The sequence below is a fragment of the Cyanistes caeruleus genome, unplaced genomic scaffold (assembly GCF_971803275.1).
Source record: "Cyanistes caeruleus unplaced genomic scaffold, bCyaCae1.hap1.1 HAP1_SCAFFOLD_146, whole genome shotgun sequence".
NCBI classification, from domain to species: domain Eukaryota; kingdom Metazoa; phylum Chordata; class Aves; order Passeriformes; family Paridae; genus Cyanistes; species Cyanistes caeruleus.
Window position 1 is genome coordinate 132,072 of NW_028255940.1, and position 10,621 is coordinate 142,692.

The following is a 10,621-nucleotide window of genomic DNA, read 5'->3' on the forward strand; positions in this document are numbered from 1 at the left end:
GGCAAATCCTCCGCTCTTAGAGCCAAGCTGGCAGCTGGCTGCTCCTGAGGGGAAGCAGCGCCGTGCTGGGCACAGCACACACTGGTGCCATGGGCTGTCTGGAGTCTGCACAGGAGGAGGGAAAGGCAAAGAGCAGCCCAGGGCTGCTGCCCTGCCTGACCATTGCTGCTCTTCTGCCGCCTGCCCTGGAACTCCTGGCAATGGTCAGCAGTGTGTGCAGCACTCTGGGCACAGGGGGAGGGAGCCGGGCTGCTCCGCAGGCTCCAGCACAGGGCAGTGTCCTTCAGGCACGGCATTTCTGCCAGGGGAACCCAGGCCAGCGTGAGGCACTGACAGCAAGTTGGGGCACATCTGCACGAGCCAGTGCCTCACACAGCTCTGGGACCAAGCGCCTGCAATCCTGGAGCTCTGCACTGAGCCACAGCAAAGGTGTGAAATGCAAAGGGTTTTGCAGAAATATTCAGGGGCACCAGGCCAGCCTGCTTGGTGCTCTCTGGGGCACAGCAAGCACTGTGCAATGCAGCTCGGAGCTGCTGGCAGAGAGGGACTATGGGCATGTGCCTGAGGCTTGTTCTTGAGTAGTGATTTGGGAGGGAGCAGAAGGGTCTCAGTAGGCAATTGGTGTTTTCTTCATTAATTGCTGAATGAAAGATACAATGTGGCCTCACGCAGCAAGAGCACTTGCAGAATTTATTGACTATAAGTTTGTGTTGAATTCCCAGAAAAGGAAAGTATTGAAGTGTAACAAAAAGGCCTTTTGAATTCAGGTAGCCCCTGAGCCTTCATCCAAAACAACCCCCAAGAGGCTGACAACTACTTCATGCAGAGCCCTGCTGCAAGGGCTTCCACAATCATGGAATTAGAAAATATGAAGCTTAGGAAAGTAGAATGTGCCCATTAAGTTTAAAAAGTTTAAAAGCTTGTCCTGTGCAAAGAATGGACAAGTGAGTTTGTGGTGGAGCTTCCCCCTCACTCCTGGTGTTGAATAAACGAATCCCTGCTCTGCAGGCCCTACGCTATGGAGTACTGTTTTCTTGACTATTATTTGTGAATCATAATCACGCTATGCTTTTCACTGTCTTCTTAGAACCTTCCAGGCATAAAGTGAGTAAGACAGTGAGTTGTGTATTGATAGGGCCGAAGAAACATTTCCAAATGCCATCCTGGGAAAGGAAAGGACGAGAAACAGCGCTGGGGAAGAGCGTCCCTCGCACAGCCCTCAGAGCTGCCACCATGCACAAGATGGCGGCCGGGGCTGAGGCTGTGCCACCATGCACAAGATGGCGGCCGGGGCTGAGGCTGTGCCACCATGCACAAGATGGCGGCCGGGGCTGAGGCTGTGCCACCGTGCACAAGATGGCGGCCGGGGCTGAGGCTGTGCCACCGTGCACAAGATGCCGGCCGGGGCTGAGGCTGTGCCACCGTGCACAAGATGCCGGCCGGGGCTGAGGCTGTGCCTCTCAGAGCGCTCTGCAGCCTCTGCCAGCCCAGCCCCAGCCCCGGAGCAGCGCAGGGCGGGCAGAGCCCCCTTCCAGCCGTCTGCTTCAATGGACATTGACAGACACCTGGGCCACGCACACAGGCTGACACCTTTGCTCTGTGCACACAAACACGTACCAGACACTTGGGAACCTCAACTGGAAGCATTTTCAGGTGAAAATACAAAGAAACTCCAGGGTTTGAAGGTTTTCAAATAGAATATTTCATTTGCCAATAAAAGGACCAAAAGCAGAAAGGGCCATCCCAGCCTGTTTCTTCCATGCAGGAATAGTGTCACAGTGACTGTGAGCTGATGAAGACGGAGATGGGATTTAATCCAAAGCAGATTGTGCACTGGGTGCTCACCTGTGATATGTATCCCTCACAGTACCTATTTATTTGGAACACTAGGAAGATTATGAGCCTGGGCAAGATATTAACCCTTTCAATACACGGATGAGACCTACAAACCTTGTTCATCTCTCCGGGGACAGAAAAGGACAGAGTAATAACACACAAAAAAACAACATAAAAACATCAAAGTCAGTAAAAAAAAAAGGCCAAACCTCAGATAGAAAAGAAATGAAAAAATGGCAATTGAAACTAAAATAATCATTTAGTAAGACTATAGAGATAATCATTGATATACTAAAATATCTCATTTACTTCATGAAAAAAAGTATAAAATAAAGTATTAAAATTGTAAATCTAAACAAAAGCATCCATTAATGAAACAAATGTTAAAATAACTGTAATCCCATGAAAAGCTTGAATAGAAAATAAATAAAAACAATAACATGCCCATTGCACCCAGGGAGAGAAGTAGAAAACTTCCATTTCCAAAGATGATCACAAAAATAAATGAAGAAAACTTTTGCCTTCAAACAACTCATCCTTAAAATAACACCCCATGAATTCATAACCCATAGACAGACCTCTATGAGGGCTGTAAAAATGAGAAAAATGTCACAATAGAAAATTTTTTTCCCAGATGCCTGCTATTTGTAAAAATAAAAAACCACAAAAAACTTGTTTCTTGTAAAAAAGTCTTCATGATACAATAAGAAAAAACTCCTCTCCCTACAAAAACTAATAAAAAACTCTTGTGTAATGAATACTGTTTTAACATCCCAAGTTCTATCTCTATGCTGTCAGTTAAAAAAAAAAAAAACAACAAAAGTTATTCAGGAGAAGAAAGGCATTCTGTAAGTTTTATTCTGGTTTCTCATTCTTGTAGTCCTGTTAATAAAGTTCCTTTATTCCTTCTAAGTTTAAAGCCTGGTTTTCCCTTCTCCTAATCCATATCTCACAGTGAGAAATGAGTAAGTGCCCTGGAGATTTCAGCCAGTGCTAAACCCACCACATTATTTAGTGCATTAGCCAAAAAATCAAATTAGCAAATCTCAGCCACTGCACCAGGCTGAAGCTGAGGATCCCCAGCCAAGCTCGGAGGGAGGAGAACACAGCATTTGTGGGATCCTTTCCAGTCTGACTTGCTTTAGCTGGAGCCTGGGGGAGGAGAGAGCAGGAGAAGGGTTGGCTGAGTCCTCTCCCCTCTGCCTTGCCCTTCTCTGCTGGATCCTCAGTTCATCCCACACCCACCCCAAGACTCCATCCCCATCCTACTGGTGCTGACGGGATTAAAGGAGATAAAGAGGAGATTAAAAAGATAAGAGAGGAGAGAAAAAGAGAAGTTTAAATGCAATTTAAATATGAAAGAAATGCACATGTTAGTGAGTACTGAGAGTTCCAAGGGAGCTGAAGGGTTTGGGAAGGGCCAGGAGCCCGTGAAGGGCTCAGGAGCTGCTGCTGCCGGGAGGGAGGAAATGCACCAATGGCTCCCAGCAGAGTCTGTGCTTTGAGGCTCTTTCCCAAACAGCTGCAGGAGGGAAAGCAGCTGAGTTTGGAGGAAGAGTTTTCTGCTGAGGTTTCCTGTTTGGAGCTGTCACAAGCTTGAGCTGCTCAAGGGAAACGCGGCTCTGCTTCCAGCAGGGCCCAACTGCCCGGGAGCACAACTTGGTTCCCTGGCCCTGAGCCAACGGGCAGCAGCAGCTTCTGTTCCCTCCTGGCTCTTGTGTCATTTCCAGCAGCACAAGACACACCAAGAAAAGCTCCTCCAGAACATGCCATGAGAAACACAACCTGATTTCATTGCATGAAGGAGCTCTGACAGTCCCACGGGCTCAGGTTTGTTTGTCAGTGAACAGAGCAGGGAAAAGCACAGACACATTCCCTGCACAGGGAATTCACAGGAGGAAAGTGCAGCGCTGGAGGATGTGCTTGGATACAACGTTCCCGTGGCAGTTTTGGGGATAAAATTGTCAGGAGAGAGAAAAGAAAAAGTGCTCCCAAGGGTGGGCTGGGGAGGGCTGGTGCTTCCCGGGAGGCTCCTGAAGCTCAACAGTGTGAAAGAGTGGCTAGCTAACAAAGGTCGTGTTCCCACGCAGCAATTAGCTGAGAAAGAATTAAACAACAGTAGAGTGTAGTTGCTATGAGATGTTGCAATGTCAGAAAGACCTTAGTGATAACTGTGAACTGAGAACAGGACACTGTGATCAGAAGAATGTGGATTCAGCACAGATGAACGACCACAAGAATGTGGAACTAGGTGGAGTTGTCCTTAAACGAAATACCCAATAATGAGCTTGCTTTTGCACTATGTGTGAGCCTAATTATTGATGTTATATAAGGAGTTTGGAGTTGCCAATAAATGAGACTTGCTGATCATTCATATTGAGTGCTGCTTGTCTCCCGCCGAACTCATCAAATGACGCCCGAACAAATGGGACCCTTGGGACCTTTGGGACCTTTGGGACATTAAAAAGCGAAGGCCACGGGAGTCGGCGACAGGGGACGGGTCCTCCGCAGCAAGGACGGCGAAAAGCAACGGTGCCGCGCCCCAGGCGACCTCAGAGGAGAGTCCTGGCCGTAACGTGCTGCCAAACCTTGTAGGGCTGCAACAGCGCTGACGGTAAGATGGAAAGGCAAGCAGCACATGATTTATTCACCTGCTTTTTAGAAAAGCCACAGCTTAAGGGTTTTGATTTGCGCAAGGAGCTCCCTGGATTTCTTGCTTACGGGTATGCTCACGCCTTTGCCTCCCACTGCGGGCCAAACACTCCTATCTATGCTGCCCATGGAAAGAGGGAGGGAGAGTCAGAGAGAAGGAAATAATGAGAAAGAAATTCCACAGCAAACACTGAAACAACAGAATCTGTTCAGTTACGGCAGGATGTGATATATCCTGAACTATTTGCTTCACTTTTGGAGTCACTCTTAACACTACAATCTTATTTAAGTTCCAACTTTGCTACCCTGGAGGAAAAGAATCCAAATTTAGATTGGTTTCCACCCGAACCAGGGGGACATGGGGGAGCACTGAGGTGTGCGCAGAGAGCGGGGGCACCCCTGGGACAGAAGCAGTGCAGAAAAAGTTCCAAGGCCACTCTGAAGAATTACAGAAACAGCTAAGCAGAAACAGGTGGCTCAGACAGCTTCAAAAAGAGACAAAATAGCCAAAAAATCACAAACTATATGGTATCTAATTCAAACTTCATCACTGTAATTAGAAGTTGATAAGCTGCAATGGTCACCGTTGTTGCCACCTGGTCCTAAGAGACTTTTGTGTCTTTGCATCGCCTGCTTTTGTAAAAATTGTGCCCCTTTTTTCCTCTATCAGTGAACAAGAGAGATTGAGAGAAACAACTGTATGTGTTAAACTTAAATTTGTGAGATTTTGGGGGTTTTTTTCTGCGAGAGTATGTGGAGAATGTGAAGAAAGATAACAGCAGCAGAGAGCAGCAGCAGGGCGGGCAGTCCACCCACCCCCCCTCTAAGAAAAAGCACCGGGATAGTACCCAGTTTGTTAAAAAGTCATGATTCATGGGTTTTTTAAATGTTTTTATATACCCTTTTAGAGTTAATTTTGTGTTTTAAGTAATAATGAATTTATGCAGTTGCAGTTTTTTGGAGTTTTCCTGGAGAAATTATTGTGATTCTTTGAAAGTTTAAAAAGGCCCATTTTCAAGAAAAAAGGTGTTTAAGGTGAATATTAACAGAAGTTACCTTGCAATAATTAGCCTTAAAACCTAAGGTTAAAATATGGTATAATTTACAGCTACTAAGAAAACCTTCCAATTGATGTTATCTACAAAAGATATTTATGGTTTAAAAAAATTAATTAGTAAAGAGAACTTTACTGTACAAGACAAAGTTAAGTTAAAGTATATATTACCCATTTGCTTGTTTTTTCCACAATTTTAATAAGGTAATTTCAATGTGAGTCCTTTTGTTATATAAAACACATATAACTGCATATATACCAATTTGGATTTTAGATTTTAGTTTAAGAATTGGTCTTTATGTTTCTGAAAAGTGCTACAAAAGCTGAATGGCAACTTGGCCAAATCCTGTGTTGTTGTGGTTTTTCTCTAGAAATACTGCACTTTAAAATCCTAACCAATTTGAACATATACTAGGCAAATTCCTGTTATGAATGTGTATTTTTAGTACCATTTGCAGTTATTGTGAGTTATTCTCAAAGCTAGATGACATAGAATTGTGATGTACTTGTTACATTTTTATAATCTTTATAGTGAATCTATGTTACTGTGATATTGTGTTTAAAAGGTATATATCAAACTTTTAGTTGCCTTTTTGTAGTAACAGAATAAGATTAAGTTATGTTTTTATTTAATATAGATTAAGTGTTAATAGAATTAAGAAAAGTCAAGTTTTATTATATTTAGGCTTGAATGTTTTTAAGTTAAGTTTTATAACTTAGATATTCCTTTAAGGTTAAGTTTGTTACTTCCTTTTGTCATAAATCATTATTGTTAGGTTTAAATATTGTTTAATTTAAATTATTTCTGTTTTATTGGAGACACTTGTCTAAACTGCAAAGTATAGTTATTTTCCTAGAGAGATGAAGATAGCCACATCTGAAACAGCTGTGACAGAACGCTGATGAACACCTGCTTGTGGATAGAAGGGAATGCAGTCTGTGACACCCTTGACTTCATCAGGGGTTCTATTGGTTGTTGCAATCTCTGCAGTTTTTGTTTGTTATAGCTTTCTTATTTTTCAGTGTTTCCAGAATTTTAAGAAGATTTACCATTGCTGAGGATCAGCTGCCATGGGAGAGGCTTCAGATTAAACCAACTGCTGCATGGTTTAATTGGTCTGGTACCTAAAGCTTCTGATCATTTGATTTGTACAAATGCATTTTAACAGTTTGCTGTGCTGTGAGCATCTCCTAGCTGCTACTATTGAGAACCTTGTTTTAGAAATGAGTTAAGAGGCATCTTTCCAGTTTAAAGCCAGGCCCTGGCCAAGCCTTGACTTTACCTGGACAGAATGTTTGCCAACAGATCCAGATGTTTTCTGTCCCAAATCAGTATTTGAGTCACTTTTTGACTCAGGAATTTGACCCTATTAATATGACAGCTGGATGAATTTTGAAGTGGGCTTGGAGAATCATTTCTGGAGGTGGTTGTCCAATCCTTCACTGATGATTTTTTGTTTCTATTTGTTTGCAAAGTATGGGATGCTGGTGCAGTGTTTTAGTAATTAATAGTAGTTTTATATTACATATGTTATTAATAATGTTTATAATTTGATTGATTTTTAACTGTTATAGGTTCTTATTCATTGTGTATATGGTTTTGTGTTAATATTGATGTGTATAACAGAAGTACATCTCGTTTTTATTTAAAAAAAAAAAAAATGGGGGAAATTGATGCCCTAAAAGCATTTGATTAGTGTAATTCATTAACTTCAAAGGAAGAAGTTTCTGTGTTTTGTTGGCAGGTTCAAAAAGGTCACCTGTCCATCTGACCAGACTGTGTGCCCCTGAACACACGAGATCCAGTGAACAGAGAAGTCACCACACAGCCTTGGTACTCCAGACATGGATCAGAAGTGGAGCTGTCAGGACACAGTTGTGTCTGAACACTACACAGACAGTTGCCAACAGAGATTTTATGTTGTTATTATGATGTCGTGTCTCTACCAATTTTTCAGTTATCCTTTGTTTTAAGATTTAGAAGGATGTGAAGAACAACCTGAACATCAAAGCCCTCAGTCACCGATCAGCTGCCAGCTGACATGACGGGAGCAGTGAACGTTCCAAGACTGAATCGTGTTAGAGAAATTCTGTAGAAGATCTAAGAAAAGTGTAGAGACTCCATCTAACTGTATATAAAGCAAACTGTAGTTGTGTGTTTACCCTTTCAGCAAATTGCTTCCACGCTTAGACTACATATATACCAGAGCACCTGTGTTAAAAGTAGTTAGATAATAGTTTAAGATAATGAGTTTAGCCTGTATAGCAATTGTTATATTAGTATAAATTAGTATAAAGTATAAGCATTTCCCCCTTCAAGAGGTAGCGTAAGCATCTTTGAAAGTTCATTTAACGTTAAAGTTTAGCTGTGAGTTTGCAAGTATGGTGTCATTTACATGGAACAGACTGCTTATGGTAATTGTGTTGTGTATAGTCCCGACCAACTGTCTGCTAACTAACATCCAAAAGTGACAGAACATATGGGTCACTCTGGCACACTGAACTGGCCAAAGGTCAATGTGTCTGAGCCTAGCCACACCTGGAGATCCTTTTCACACCTGTCCCATAGGAGACCCTGAATGGGATCCTCAAGCATTTAAAGGTTTAGTTAGTAATAGACTCGACTGAATGGATTGGCAATGTTGCAAGAGTGCAATTGCACTGTTGGCTTCACATTAAGACAACTTGAAGCCTGCAGGCAAGCAAAAATTACCAAAGTTCTTAATGTTACCATAGGGCCCCCCAGAAGAATTAGATTTGTTAGGTTCCACCCATACCTCAGGTGGATGGATAATGTTTGAACCCCCAACAGAAGCCATTCTAACAAAGTAATGCAGCACTGGGCTGCAGACAACCCTATAGCTGATCTCGTTACTACACAGAGTAAAGCCTTTATTAGTGGTGCAATCTCACAGAACAATTACCAAAGTGATTACCTAGTTCCATATTCCTAATATGTGGAGATAGAGCATGGAATGAGATTCCTGCTAATCCACATAGAAACCCCTGTTATTTTGGGAAACTTACTTTGTTTCCATCCAAGCTTACATCAATTGTAGAATGTAGCTGATAAAATAAAAAACATCAGTCAAAGTGAAGCCTGAATGAATTAAAGCTTAGCAACTCTAAAAAGGCTCGCTTGTTAGACTAATAAAAAATTGAATTTAATATCCACAATGTTAAGTGAACTTTCAGCTGATGTGAGTAGTGTACGTCATGCAGTATTATAAAATCGAGCTGCAATTGACTTTTTACTCTTAGCACAAGGACATGGTTGTGGGGAGTTTGAAGGCATGTGCTGCTTGAATCTTACTGATCATTCAGTTTCCATCCATGGGCAACTGCAGCAGCTACAGGATGGGTTACATGCCCTGAAAGAAGATAGTGACCCCACTGGAAGTTGATTCTCCAGCTGGGGCATCACTGGATGGTTGAGGTCTCTTGTGCTGGAGGGGGGACGGACTTTACTTATAATGTTAATGGGGATGAAAGTCTAAGTTGTGTGTTATCTTGGCTTCATGAAACTATAGAATGAGTCACATCCAAAGCCTGGTTTGTGCAAAAAGTGAAAAGGGGAATGGTTGCTATATTTTATATATTAGTAAAGGCCTGTCTGCACAAACCAGTCTTTGAAATAAATCGTGATATTAAAGGCTAAAGTCCTTGAAACCCTCCTGCAGAAGAGAGAGTAAAGCAAAACAAAATCCTTGTGTGTAGGAGAAAAAATGTAAACCTGTGTGTGTTAGACAATAGTAACTTGCTCTGCCCGCAGGCCCTGTAGAACCCTATAAAAGGTGTGCTAAAGATAGAAATAAACGGTGTTCACGTTTACTTCTGTGAAGAGCGGTGGGTTGCTGGTGGTCCTCCAATAAAGTTCTACAAATGAAACATAACAAATGTCATTGGGGTGCAGAGGCATTGGTGAAATTGATGAAACAAAAATTAATCTCGGTACGGATGCTAACAATGGCAAAATCAGTAATGTCAAAATGTGAAATCTGCTTAAAAAACAACTCAGTGACTAGACACAGGCATAGCTAGGGAAGATTAGGATAGGAACAGAAACAGGATGACACTTGGCAAGAAGACTCTAGTAGAGTGAAATTTGGGTGGACCCTAGAGTCTTTGATTGGTCCTATAGCAAACTATCAGAAGAGAGAAATGTTGTACAAACTTACAGGTCAGGTAGATAAATTAGCAAGAGTGACCTGAGAAAGATTTAAAGAACTAAACGTACAATTACAATTTACTACTCCTGAAAGAGCATGGAGTGTGTGAGTTTTTTAAAGGGACGGATTGATCATTGCTGCTTCCACACCGCAAATGTAACTGCACATGTAGAATATGACATCAATCAATTGCAACAAATAGAGCACGGAGCACAGGAAGAGCAAAAGGATTTGTCTACAAGTTGGTTAGGCAAAATCTTCAAAGGGTTAGGGTGGAATGTGAGTTCATAGATTAAATCTATCATTGAGAGTGTGATCATCTTACTAACTGTATTCTTAGCAATTTGGTTAGTTGACAGCATCTTCAAGGGAGAAATACAGAAGAAAACGTCCTGGAACGAGAAAATAATAAAGGCACTGATGTGAGATCCACACCCACCATCTTCTGGTTCTCCAGTTCGTGACAACATCCAGGACAACGCTTACATCAATCAAGGATTCGAAGAACATCAAGTATAAACTCAGAAACAAAAGACTGTATCAAGTGAAAACATTTGCACTTCTAGTGAAGTGAAAATGCTTTCAAAGGGGGGAATGATAGTAAAAGGCTTTGAAATCATAGAAAATTTGGGGACTTAGAAAGAAAGTTAGGTTTGGCAAGCCTGGGAAAAGTAGGCCATGGAAAATGTTAGGCCTTGTGCTTGCTAAAGATCAGGTGAAACTGCACCTGTGTAGTCAGTAGATGATAAATGATACAATTGTTAGATGTAATTAGATATAATTATTGTTTAAAGAACATGAGGAACAATGTTAGGGGGCTGGGGGGGATCATGAGAAATCCATGCTTGGGTAACATCAATGTATACAATAGAACAATGTAAGTTTAACAATTAATATGTAAGTTATATAA